Consider the following 12,506-nt stretch of genomic DNA (forward strand, 5'->3'; position numbering starts at 1 on the left):
CCTTGAGTGCCCTCGGAGCTGGCTCCAGGCGGTGCCGCTGGCCCCACACCGGGCGGCTCCATTGTAAAGCAAATTAATTCCCCCCTGCACCGAGGAGTAACCCTGCTCTCAGGAAGGTTTGGCAGCAGCAGTGAGGAAAGCAGCTGCTCCAAGATTCACAGCCCCTCGCCCCTTTATTTTTTATATATTTTTTTTCATTTGACTGGTTTTAGCAGCAGAGCGTTCCCATGTGATGGGCGTGTGAGCAACGGCTCTGCTGGTGGCGTCTCACGGGGGTGGTGGCTGAAGCTGCTGTCCTCTCCTGTCCACGTGTATCCTCTCCACTTTTCTCCCTCCTCTTCCTCTTCCCTCCCAGGTTCTTATTCTCATGTTCTCTTTGAAGCAAACTCAGTCATTGCATTGTTAAAGGATGTGTTAGATGGATGAATCCCTCTCCAGGCCAGCCCCTTTTACCATGCCTCCTTGCTGATGGGGAGGGCATGCAGTAAAGGCAGTGGTTTTCATGATAAAAGACAATTCTTGAACTGAACAAACAAATGTATTTTCTGCCCTGGTTAGAAGCTCATTCTGACGTTAGAAGCTCATTCTGACGGTCTGCCCAGGGGAGATGGTGGTGTCAGAGTGAACTTACTGCTAAGCTGATGTCTGATTTTCGACTTGTAGAGGCAGACAGAGCTGAGAGGAGATACAGGCTTCTGCTAAGGATGCTCCCCTGCTGCTTCCCCACACTTACGGGTTAGAGGGAGCTGCATTCACACCCACAGCTTGTGGGTGTCTGGGGAAGGCAGACCGCAGTCTGGGGGAGTTCACTTCTCACTGCAGAATTTCCTCCTCGTTTCAGGCGTTATGGCATAGATTTTCTTCTTGCGAAGGCGCCAGCTTTGCAAACAGGCACTATCCTTGCTGCAGTGAAATTAATAGGGCGTCTGGGGCAAAGGTAAAGCTAAAATACATAAGTAAATGTTTGCAGGATCAGGACCTTATTCAGGCATAAATCAGGTAGCGCCAGCCAACAATAGAATTACCTAAGTATAAAATCCCATGTAAGCCAGTAAGATCAGCTCCAAACCTGCTATGAATTTGCTTTTTGTTTCCATGCCAAGAATATATCACTTCTAACTGCTGCAATCAGGTCTGGTCCTTTTTATTTTTTTAAGTGCTTTTGGGCACATTTATTTCCCGTCACCAGCAGATACACACGGAGCCTGACCCTCCTTTTCTCGGGCATGTCCCAGCCTGCTTCACCCACACCAAGCTGTCCCTATCAGGAGGGTTTTTTTTTTTTTTGTTCCTTGCCTATTCTGCTGCTGCATTCAGTAAACAAAGGGACACCAGTGACGATCCCAAACTGCTCTTTTTTATTTGCTTGGGAACAGCATCAACTATTTGTTGGTCTTTTGTTGCGATTATTTTTTTTTCCTTTTAAGCTGGTGACCGTTGAAACGTTGGCTGGTACCTGTAGCTTTGCAGCAGCCACACTGATGCTGCAGGATTTGGTACCCACTGGCTCCGGGCAATCGTTGAGGAGGCTATGGAGAAGGCAGTGAGCTGCATGGGGGAGATATCAGCTCCAACCGAAGGTCCAGGACAGCACAGTCCCAATTGTTCCTCTCAGACTGTGGGGATATTCTGCAGGGGTTTCTGGTCATCTCCCTCCCCACAGCTTCCCCAGATCTCAGTGCACTCTTTGCAGATGCTGCCCTGAGACAAGAAGCCTGGTGATATTTGCACTCTCATGAGGCAGGATGAGGCAGATTCTTGCAGATGAGCTGGGCAAAATACCTGGGAGAAGAAAGGCAAGGAGAGGCAGAAGCACCTGGGGAGTGCTCCAGGCTCTCTAGCTCCAGGACAAACTTTTCTCAGCCCCTGCAGCCAGGGGCCTGTACCACAGCAGAGCAGCAAGGCAGCAGCTCCCAGAGCTCTCCTCCTGCAGACCATAGCTGTGTCCAGCTCCTTCCCATCCCCTCCTGTCCCTCTGGCTGCAGCCCACGGGCGGGTGCTCCAAAAGCCAGGGCAGAGCCTCCCTGTTACAGCTGCACAGCTTCAGGGCTGATTTGCAAAAGCAAACACCAGAATCAGCCCCAATTCCTGCTGGTGGCTGCTGGGGCTGCATGGCTGGAGGGAAGTGAAGGGAAGCTGGGGGTGATGTGGGCTCATGGCCAACCTGTGCCAGGCCTTGCGGGAAGGAAGCTCCCTGGGGATGCCATGCCCATCTCTCCTGCATTTGCTGTATGAATTCCTGTTGTGTATTTTTTTCCAATGTTTAGTCTCTGAGCATGACTCAGCTGCTCTGTGTGAGGCTGCAGGTGGGCACCGATGTCCCAACACTGCCCGTGATGCTGGAAGCCCATGGGGCAGGGCTGCACAAAACCTTCAGCAGGACACAGCAGCACCAGTGACAGTCTGTGAGCAACGGGAATGCCTCCACTGCGGCATTTGCCAGCAGCAGTGACATTTAGCCTCTTAAATTATTTTTGAAAATGGCCCAGAGGGTCCTAATTATTCACTCTAGCAAATGCTACTTGTGACCTGCTTTGCCAGGAATGCCCCATATGTAATGGTATATTTTTTTACTGTGCTTTGCCTTCTCAGTCTCATGTCTTGAAACAGCAGCAAACCCCACCAGGTAGCTGTGTGTGCTGTTCCCACCTTTGTGTTTTCCCCATGGCACACCTCTGCCATAACCTCGGCTTGGTATCTCGGGTATGTCTGCAATGGGCGTCCACTACAGAAGGCCTGGCTGGCTGGCAGGAAAAATAAATCACTCTGCGCTGGCATTGTTTAACAGCCATTATTTCAGCAGCCCACAAGAATGAAGAAGTGATGAGGGGGCGGCCACGCGTGACTCCCCCGTGGCCAGGCTGAAGCCCAGCGAGCTCTCCGGGTGGCATGGCACCACCGTGCCTCGGGACACGCCACAGAGAAACCTCCTTGTAGGCTCTAGGGTGACAGTCGGGCCCTCTCTGAATGCAGGGGGAGCCCTGGTGGGCTGTGCTGGGCTGTACTGGGCTGTACTGGGCTGTGCTGGGCTGTGCTGGGCAATGCTTCAGAGCTGGAAAGGGCAAGGACCCAGTGCGGAGGATGGCTGGATGGCTGTTGTTGCAAAGGTTTCTGGAGGGATGATGGGTTCTGGCTGATTATGGATTCATTTTTTTTAATTGTGTACCCATAGTGTTACGCAATTTAAAATAAATAAATAAATAAACCTACCCCCCCCTATAGAAACTCATTTCAAAATGAATAACTGCAACACTTTTTCAGTCATTGTCTAAAAAGGACGTTTCAGTATTGCTGGGACTTCCTTTCCCTCCACCTCTCTTCACCAGACTGCGATGTTCAGATACAGCTGACGAGGTGTTTGGGGTCCGACAGCATGTGCTTCCACCCAGTTCCTCCAGCTAGCTCTGGGGAAGCCCTCCTGGCACCTCGCACAGGCCTGGAGACCCCCTCCACGCCTCAGCAGGGGAGCTGTGGTGACACAGCCCTACACAGAAGGGCTCTGGTGGTGGCCTCTTGCTGGGCTCCAGCAGGTGACTGGGGCAGCAGGTGCCCTTCAGAAGCTCTCTGCTATGGAATAGCTTTAAACAGCAAGAGCAGAACTGTGTGGGTCAAAATTAACCCCATGAAACTCCCAAGGCCTCACTTGGCTCTCCTGCCCTGTGTGGGGCCTCAGGCCCAGCCTCGTGCTTGTGCATCTCTGGGGGCAAACCCAGCCGGGCACAGGGCCACCACGTTGGCTCAGGACAGGAGGGTCCTGCATGGCCTCAGCTGTCACTGATCTTTACCTCAGGGAGAAACCTCCACAAAACCACTCGTAGCATTTTTAATAGCAAAATAAAAGCCGCCTGGAATGATTTGTTGGTCACCAAACAAGTGTTTAGCTGTTGGGATATTTCAGGGGCAGTTTATGTCTCGATTTACCAAAGTGCCAAAAACTCGTCACCTCTGCATCCCTCCCCATTCCCTGCTGCTGGCGGGGGGCGAGTGGGACAGGATGGGGTCTTGGGGCCTGTGGTGGGTGGAGATGGAGGTGGAAGTGGAGGTGGAGATGGACCTGCCTGGTCCTTGGGAGCTGCAGGAGCCTTCTGGGGCCGCAGAGTGAGGAGAAGCTCATTTGTTATGCAAATGTCTGCTCGAGCCTGGCGTAGACAGTGGAAAGCTCTTGAATTATTTTAAGCAGAGGACAAAAGTTCTTTCCCTCCCCCTATCATCTTGGATCCTTGTAAAAACAAAACAAAACAGAAACCTCGGCGTGAACCATCTGACAATGATCAGCGCTCTGCTTGCCTAGCGAGAGCAGCAGGGCCAGGCACACACAGCCGCATGCAAGGAGAACAATTAACTCAAAAAAAAAAATGCATTTGAGGCAGCCGGGCTTTATTCTGTCTCGATGACAGCACAAACTAAGCATCCTCTGCCCTTATCTTCACCGGTGTTCTGGGGACAAGCAGGCTGCAGAGGGACAGGGCTGTCCCTGGGTGACCAGCTGAGGCACGTCCCTGCTGTCACCCGCAGCAAAGAGGGGCATGGGGCTGCTGCTTTGGGACGTGGAGCACTCACAGCCCTCAAGTTCCAGCTCTCAGCCTGGCTCGTGCCGAGGAGCCCCCCGTGTGTGTCAGAGAGGCACTGGGCTGTCCCGCCGTGGCACCGCGCCGGAGCAGGTGTGCGTTGTGTGGCTGCTAGGAAATGTCTGCAAATATTTGCTTACTGCTGAGGGGTGTGGAGGGGATGCACCCGAGCCTTTCCTGCTGGGAAGAGCAGTTCCATGCTGCCCTGACAGCAGAGGGTGAGTGAAGGTTTGTGCAGAAGGTGAGCGAGGCTGTGGATGCAGGGGGAAACCCTCCAAAAACCCAAACCACCTCCAGAGCCCCCGGCAGAGCTATGTTTAAAGATGTGCAGCTTTGGTGGCCCCTCAGCATCCCAGGCCATGGCTCACAGCATCCCTTCACCATGCTGCCTGGCCTCGGCTCCCTGCCCCAGCGCACGGGGCCACATGGAGCACCCGCAAGCATGGGCTCCATGCTCTGGTCCCCATTAAACTCGAGGAGATCAGGGCACAACCCCACACCATCACCTGCACCACGGGGCAAGGGCCTGAAGGCTCCTTTGAGGGGCACCAGCACCCAGTCGAACTCCCAGGGTCACTCACAGGCACCAGGGCCTGATGCTGTGAGCTGGGTGCAACTGGGATGTGGTTTTCCCGTATTAAATACTCCATTTCCTAAGTGTAATGGCAATGCTGCAAACTCCCCACTGAAATTCTTAACTGTGCAAAAGCAGTTGTTCTCATAGGCATTTTTAAAATTGTGAGAAAATTTGACTGGGCATTGCAATGTTTGTTTTCTTTGAAGACTTTTTTTAATCTTGTTTTCCATTAAAGTAAAAAAAAAAAAAAAAAAAAAAAAAGCTCAAGATAGATAGGAATTGAAACTGTGCCTTTAAGTATGGCATGCTAACAGCTGCACAGAAATAAAAGCGAGATTGGAAAGAGCTGGATCGTGTGCCTAAAATCCACCGTGGAAGGCTGAACTCCTGTATATGTTTGCTTGTGCATGCTGCCCCAAGCTCGGGGAGCAGCGCCACGCACTGCGCCATCAGGGGGTTCAGGCCGTGTGCTCGCAGTGCTGTGTGCCTGGGGGATGTTGGCATCACCTCCTCGATCTTCTCCATGGCACCCAATGTCACAGAGCCACAGGGGCACCCCAGCAAAGCACACCCCAACCTCCCCGAGCAGCGCCAGGAGCAGAGGGGGAGGAAAAAGGTGGCGACAGCAGCGAGGGTAATATTTAACATTTATTTTCAGCAGCAGAGTTGTTTTCCAGAGCTGGAGACGAGCCGTGCAGAGAGCTGCGCCTCCCCCAGCTCCCTCCGCTTCACCGGGGCTCTCCGCTTTGTTCCCTAGCCGGGGACTTGGCCAGAAGACACTCTGCCCGAGCCAAGGGACAGGGGCAGAGTGGGGGCCGAGCTGCTGGCAGCAGGGCACTGCAGGACGGGGACACCGGGAAATGGAGGCAGGGCTTTGCTGCGCCATGCGGCGCTGTGCTCGGTGCTGTGTCCCTGGGCGAGCACAGAGTGCTGCCTCCCAGGCAGCTCTGCCTCCCCAGCAGCACATGGGCTGCTTCAGTTTTCGGGAAGCGAGCCTTCCCACGGGGATGCTCCTGCCCAAGGCTGGGGCGGGAGGAGGGGGAAGGCAGCCTGCGGAGAGGGCAGCGGCACAGCCCCTGTCAAATGTCACGCAGAGCTATTTTAAGATTTTATCTTGCTGCCCTCTGACAAAAATGTGCTTTGGAGTTGAGCTTATCATCCATGCGGCTGGCACACGGGGGCTGGTGAATTTATCCCAGGGAGATGGGGAGAGGTGGAGCAGAGCCGGCACCGCTGCAGGATTTGGTGCTGCTGCTGCCTCCTGGGGCCCTGCCAGGGACTGGGCACAAACCAAAGGCACAGGGAAAGGGCAGGTCCCTGAGCCAAAACGCCAGCTGGGCCCTAAAGGAGGGGAGCACGAACCCTTGGTCTCAGCACCCTGGCACTGCCCAGCTGCACTGCTGGTTGCGCACGGCCCTCTCTTCACTCCTGCTTTTCCGAAGTTAATGCAAATGTTTGCAAACTGTTAAAAACACTGCTTTATCCTGATTTTATCCTCTTTACCTGGTAAAACCACCACACCCATCTACACATCAGACTGGGATGCTCCTCAGTCCCACGGGGCTCTGCTTTGCTGCCAGGCCGAAGAAAATGCTCTGTTGGGCCTGGACGAGCACGTGTGATTTATTCTACCTCTAGTGCCCAGGGAAACCCAGGTACCGGTCACTAAAGTGTCCCCATAACCATGTCCTGGTGCCCGTCAGGACCCTACCCACAGGCCACACACACTTCAGTCCTTCCCTCTTCCCACGGTGGCTTCGGTTCCCAGCCCCACTGTGGGCTCTGCTCTGGGCATTTTCTCTCACAGCAGCAGCACAGATCCACGGCAAAGTCTCTGGGAAGCCTCCAGCACTGGGGCACAGCAAATGGCACTTTTAAATACTGGTGGCACTGCCCAAGTGCCAGCACAGCCCCCTCGGTTTCTGTACATCCCCCAGCAGGGTCTGCAGGTCCCCGTGCCCCGTGCACTGCCGGGAAGCTCCTCTCCTGGGGTGCGTGACATCCACAGTTGGTTTTGGCTATTTCCCTGGCAGCCACCTGGGAAATTAAGAATTATTTTGGCAAGGTTAACTGAACCTTGCAATTTTTGGCCATTTAGAAGCAAGGCTGCCCATGCCCACCCTGATGGCAGGCACTGGCCATGTGCTGTGCCCTGACCCTGCTGCATCCCATGGGGTTGCAGGGGTGCTGGGGGGGATGCTGCATCCCACCCCCTGCGCGGTGCAGGCACCCATGCAGAGCCCCCAGCGTGCACCCCCGGCCACGGGGTGGCTGTGCCTTATCACTTTTGCCTGCTTGGCTGCTGGGGCTGGAGATTAGGGAGCTGCTCCTTATCGGCCCGCGGCCCTGTAGCCCCAGGGCCCCACTCCTAGTCCTACTCCCTGGAGAAATGAGCAAGCATCAGGTCGCCTTGCTGCAGCCACTGGGCCATCACGGCTCAGGGTGGGCTTTGCTGGTTATATTTTTCTTTTCTAAAGCCTCTAAAGCAGGACATGTTGGAGATGCTGGGCTGAGGGCTCACTGGAGCACTGCCTTGTGTGTTTGGATCCAGCAGTGTCAGATGGGGACAGGGAGAGGAAACTGTGCGTTTGTGTGCCTGTGTGCATGAAACAGGGAGTGGGGAATCTAAGGGTCTTCCCTGCGCTGACTGCGAGCACCTCGCTCCCACAGAAACCCCACCAGCTGTGCACAGAGCTCTGTGTTGTCTGAACCTGGGCCCAGCACCCTGACATCAGTGACCTGCCATTAAACGGGTTACATCGCATGGCTGCTGGTGTGTGCTCCTCCATCGAAACCTTCTGCTAATCCGTGCTTCATCTGGCACCTTCAGCAGCCAGGATGTAGGAAATAAAAGCTTAAATAGCAGCTGAAATAAGTCATTCATATGTATCCACGCACACACATCTATATTTACATACAGGTATATGTACAGTCACGTGTATTTACATATATGTGCACTATATATATGAGTGCATATCCATTATATAGTATGTATATCCACTCATATCTACCTATATATTGCTATTTGTATAGGAATACATAGCTATTGATAGAAAATGTGTATGTTCGTCCACATATGCTTCTAATCAGACTTTTATCTGATATAAATACATGACTAATGTATATATGCACATATAAAATTAACTGGAAACAGGAAACTGAATTAGGTTACCTTACTAAAATGGCACGAAATAAATAGCAGCATACAGTGCTGAAAATAAGGTAGGATGTGGTTTTTGGAGGCTTTTTTTCCCCCTCAGGGTTCATTCTACATGTTTACATCTGAAAACCTGCTAATTTTAAAGCCCGATTGCAGCAAACTAATGGCACCACGCATTTATTTCATTTCACTTTCATTTTGCAGAGCTCCAGCTTTACTTAATGCGCTTGCATGGACGAAGCTAAAGTAAACACGGCCAGCTGATGTGACTCAGGAAGGCAAATGGACGCTGTGGCTGCCGGCGCACGCTGCCCCCGGTGTTTATCTAGAGGGAGAGATTAAACGGGAACCACTCAGGCATGCTTAGTCCGGGTTTCAAGGATCTTCTGAGTGTTAAACATGTATTAAGACGCTCGGCGCTATTTTCAAAGCGAGATGTGTTCCTCGCTGCTTTACAATAGGCCACGCTCCTTGGCTTTGCATGTCTGAACGCCCCTAAAAACCTGCTGCTAGGACCTGGGGGCTCATCGAGGCAATGGCTGCGAGTGAGCCGACTGCCGAGCCGCTACTGAACGAGGGCTTTGAGCCCTCCTCGCCCAGCCCTCCTCCAGGATATTCCCCCTTGAGCTCCTCTATCTGTTTGCTGTTGGAAGCTGACTGGATCCTGCAGGACACTGCAAAGCACCCTTTAATAAAAGTGGATAAAAAGCTGGGACACACAGGGCTGGTGCCGGGGGTGCCGACACGGGGCAGCAGCTGCAGGAGGTGCCCGGGGACCAGCACATGGGGGACAAACACTGGCACAGCCCCGCTGAATCCTGCAAACCCACGGCTTGATGCTGAGCCTGCAGACTGAAGGCGGCTGCAGGATGGAAGGAAAATATTTACTTTGTGTGTATGCATAAGAATTTTTGTATATAAATGCTATATATGTATGTTTAAACTTATCTGTATGTAATTATATTTTTAAATTATATGTAGGAATTTTAATATCTGCACAAACAAATAAATACACTCGTGCACATGTATTTTGGGATCGCTAGAGGAAGGCGTGGAAGCCCTGAGTCCCTCTGCAGCCTAACGCCAGCACCTTGCCCCGTCCTGGCCCCGGGTTTGGAGGCCGAGGACTGCGACCCCCCCCCCCCCCCCCCATCTGTGAGGTCTCCCCCTCTGACCTCTCCACCACAGGCCTCCAGCCCCAGCACCGCCAGGCTCCCGAGCATGCCCCGCAGCTGATAAATCAGAGCCTGCATTTGCCTCCCACCCCGCCTGGCCTTATCTGGGCCATCGCCCCCTCGCTGTGCCCCGCTGCCCCCTGTTTGTGGGTGTCAGACCCCCAGTAACACCACCAGTGCCACCAGTGGCTCCACATCGTGGGGCTTTGCAGGTCTGCCGTTATCCTGTGAAAGGTCCTGCTTTGGGGATTATTGATGGAGCTGAAACTACACAAAATGTAGTGCATGTGTGTGGGGAAAATATAAAAACATTAAAAAAAAATCATCCTCAGGAACCCTCCCCTTCCCGGCCAGGTCGCCCCCGCAGCGGTCACTGCCCAGCTCAGGAGCAGGACCAAGTTCTGTGCCACCAAGGGGAAGCTGTGACTGCTCCACCCCCCTCCCTATAATTTTAGGATGTTTCCCACACCAGCCCGGCCGTTTGCAGGGGCACGGTGGTATCAGCAGCCCGCAGGTCTATCGGGCCGAGCAGAAGCTTTTCCAGGAACTATCTCGTGCAGCACATGACCGGCCCCGGCTGGCGATACGTGACCGGCATGCCGCGGGTCCCTGCTGCAGGCAGTTGACTTTGCTGTTCAAACTATTTTAGTGATGGGTTTTTTAATCCCAGGCTTAAGTTTTACTCTTTCTTTTTTTTTTTTTTTTTTCTTTTTTTTTTTTTTTCCTCTCTTCACTTTTTTTTCTCTCTGAACAAGGGAATCTCTAAGCTGGCAGGATTCAGAGAGGCACAAAGGAGGGAAAAACAAGTTTCAGCCAGAAGTGGGAGAGAAAGAAAAGGATGCTGTTAGCATTCCCTGGATGCAAGGGGGCAAAACTGTTTTGCTGTGAACTTCATTTTAAAGGGCAAGTGCCACCAGCGGCCCAGTTACTGCACAAAGAAATCCTGGGTTCAGCCTTCCCCTCTCAGGGGTGAAGTTTTGGCTTTGCCTTAGGAATGGTGCTGTGGGCAGGCTGTGCTGTGGTGCCCTGTTCCCCTGGGGATGCCACCGTCCCTTAGGGCTGGGGGTGCAAGCCTGGGGGGCTCCCCACCTGTCCTTGGCACCTTGGGGGTGTCTTGACACGTTGCTGCAGGACAATGTTGGGATGGGAGCTGATGCCAGGCTCATCCAAGGCTTTGATGCTGGTATTTATGGTGGTGATGTGCTCCAACTCACGGTGCTCACAGCTCAGCTGGGCAGCCCAATGTGCTGGGTCCTAGGGAAAACATCTGAATTTGTCTTGCAAATGATCGGACACAGCCCTGGGACACCTGTGCCCCACAGCTGGTGGTGCTGGGGCTGCCCTGCCAAAACCATTCCCCTCAAAAAAAAAAAAAAAAATCCTTGCCACTCTTCCTGCATCCCTCCAGCCACACTTTGACGCACCAAAGCTCCTACAGCAGCACCCCGTGCCCACCCCGTGCCTGCCCCAGCCACAAGGAACAGAGCTCTTCTTGCTTCATACCAGGACAGTGAAATAAAGTAAAATAAAATAAAATACAAAATAGAATAATAAAATAAAATACGAAATATAAAAATAAAATAAAATAAAATAAAATAAAATAAAATAAAATAAAATAAAATAAAATAAAATAAAATAAAATAAAATAAAATAAAATAAAATAAAATAATAAAAATAAAATAAACCTTTCAAGCCATTGCAATTCAATTTAAGCACTTTTCCCTGTACCCAGACCAGCACACAGCAATCCTGTGGGTTTTCCAGACTTCCCCAGCACTGGGTGAAGGAGGTGCTTGGGCCCTTTTTGGGGATAACGCACTCATCCCTCCCTGCCTGCCCTCGCAGCCATCGCGCTCCCACTTCCACGCGGGAAGCTTGCTGGCGGATTTCATTATCATTCAGCCCGGCCACAACTTCCCAGTTGGGCTGTCAGCGGCAGGAAGCCGGCAGGTTGGCTGGGCCTGCTGGGCTGGTGGGGTTGTTTCTCGAAATGAGCCCGGAGCAGGGCTGAGCGGGCTCCAGGAATCCCTGGGGAGGGAGAGAGCTGAGCCGTGCTGCTTCTGAGCGCCACTCATTGCCCTCGCTTGCTGGCAGTTTTGGCCACCTTTCAGGAAACCAGAGCCAGCTCGATGGAAACTCATCACTCTTCTCGCTTCGCAATGCGCTGGGCGCTTTCTTTTCATCAACAAATGGCTCTGAGAGGCCTCAGTCTCCCTGCTGGCTGGGGGAGAAGCGGGTCCCAGGTGCAGACAGTGACCACGGAGCCCAGCGGGACCTCACTACAGCTCTGGGACAAGGACACCATGGGGCTGGGGCTGGTGCTCCTATGCAGCTCCCCACACGGCCACTGGCCCTAAATCCTCCCCCACCTCCCCTGAACCACCGGTGACAGGCAGCAAGAAGAATTGCTGAGCAATCCCCACCCCACAGGACTTCAAAGCCAGCGGCTGCTCAGGCCAGGCCCCTCTCCCGCCGGCCGGGCTGGATGCGGCTGGGCTCTTACTCCTTTGGCAGTCCCACAGCCGTACACAGAAAGCAATTACTTAAAAAGGAAAGAAATGTCACCCGCGTGGCTCCAAGTAAAGCCCCGGGCAGGGCTAACAGAGCACCATCAGGCTCCGCGTTCTCATGCAACACGAACCAGGGAGGAATGAGCTGTTTCCATTCATCTAGATGGGCTGTTTACTCTGAGGCCTACTGATGACGTTAGACATGCCCCCCGTGTGCCTCCAGCTCCACCAGGGCACTTGATCAGACACAGAGCCGTGCTGCCACTTCTTCCATCCCATGGCACCCTCTTCCCCCCCGTGCTGGCTTCAGGCATCATCCCCTGCGCAGTAACACGGGCTGGTGCCAAAGGCAGCGACGTCTTGGCACCAATTCTGCCGTAGCCTTTGCAGAGACGAAATAGATCACCGGCACGTTCAAGTAGAATCGTTTTTATTTACTTTTAAAAACAGATATTGGAAGTCAAAATCCAAAAATCAAATTTCTAAAGCAGGATGGTGAGGTAAAATCACACGTGG

General features: G+C 53.0%; 2 long non-coding RNA genes across 4 annotated transcripts; one reads left to right on the forward strand and one right to left on the reverse strand.

Moving 5' to 3' along the window:
* The first annotated feature begins 6,571 nt into the window (after positions 1-6,571).
* On the forward strand, positions 6,572-9,333 carry LOC311445448. 2 transcript variants are annotated; one of them, XR_014698417.1, is made up of 2 exons: positions 6,572-8,065; positions 8,510-9,333. It is a non-coding gene; the product is annotated as an uncharacterized lncRNA (long non-coding RNA). The 2 variants fall into 2 exon arrangements; XR_014698418.1 differs by lacking the exon at positions 6,572-8,065 and adding an exon at positions 8,075-8,367.
* LOC311445449 lies at positions 8,467-12,275 on the reverse strand. Of its 2 annotated transcripts, XR_014698419.1 has the most exons (3): positions 11,166-12,275; positions 9,481-10,734; positions 8,467-8,630 (listed from the first exon to the last, which is right to left on the reverse strand). It is a non-coding gene; the product is annotated as an uncharacterized lncRNA (long non-coding RNA). The 2 variants fall into 2 exon arrangements; XR_014698420.1 differs by lacking the exon at positions 11,166-12,275 and having other exon boundaries at positions 9,481-11,039.
* Between the last annotated feature and the right edge of the window lie 231 nt (positions 12,276-12,506).

This window comes from Aythya ferina, assembly GCF_964211825.1.
Source record: "Aythya ferina genome assembly, chromosome: 16".
NCBI lineage: Eukaryota > Metazoa > Chordata > Aves > Anseriformes > Anatidae > Aythya > Aythya ferina.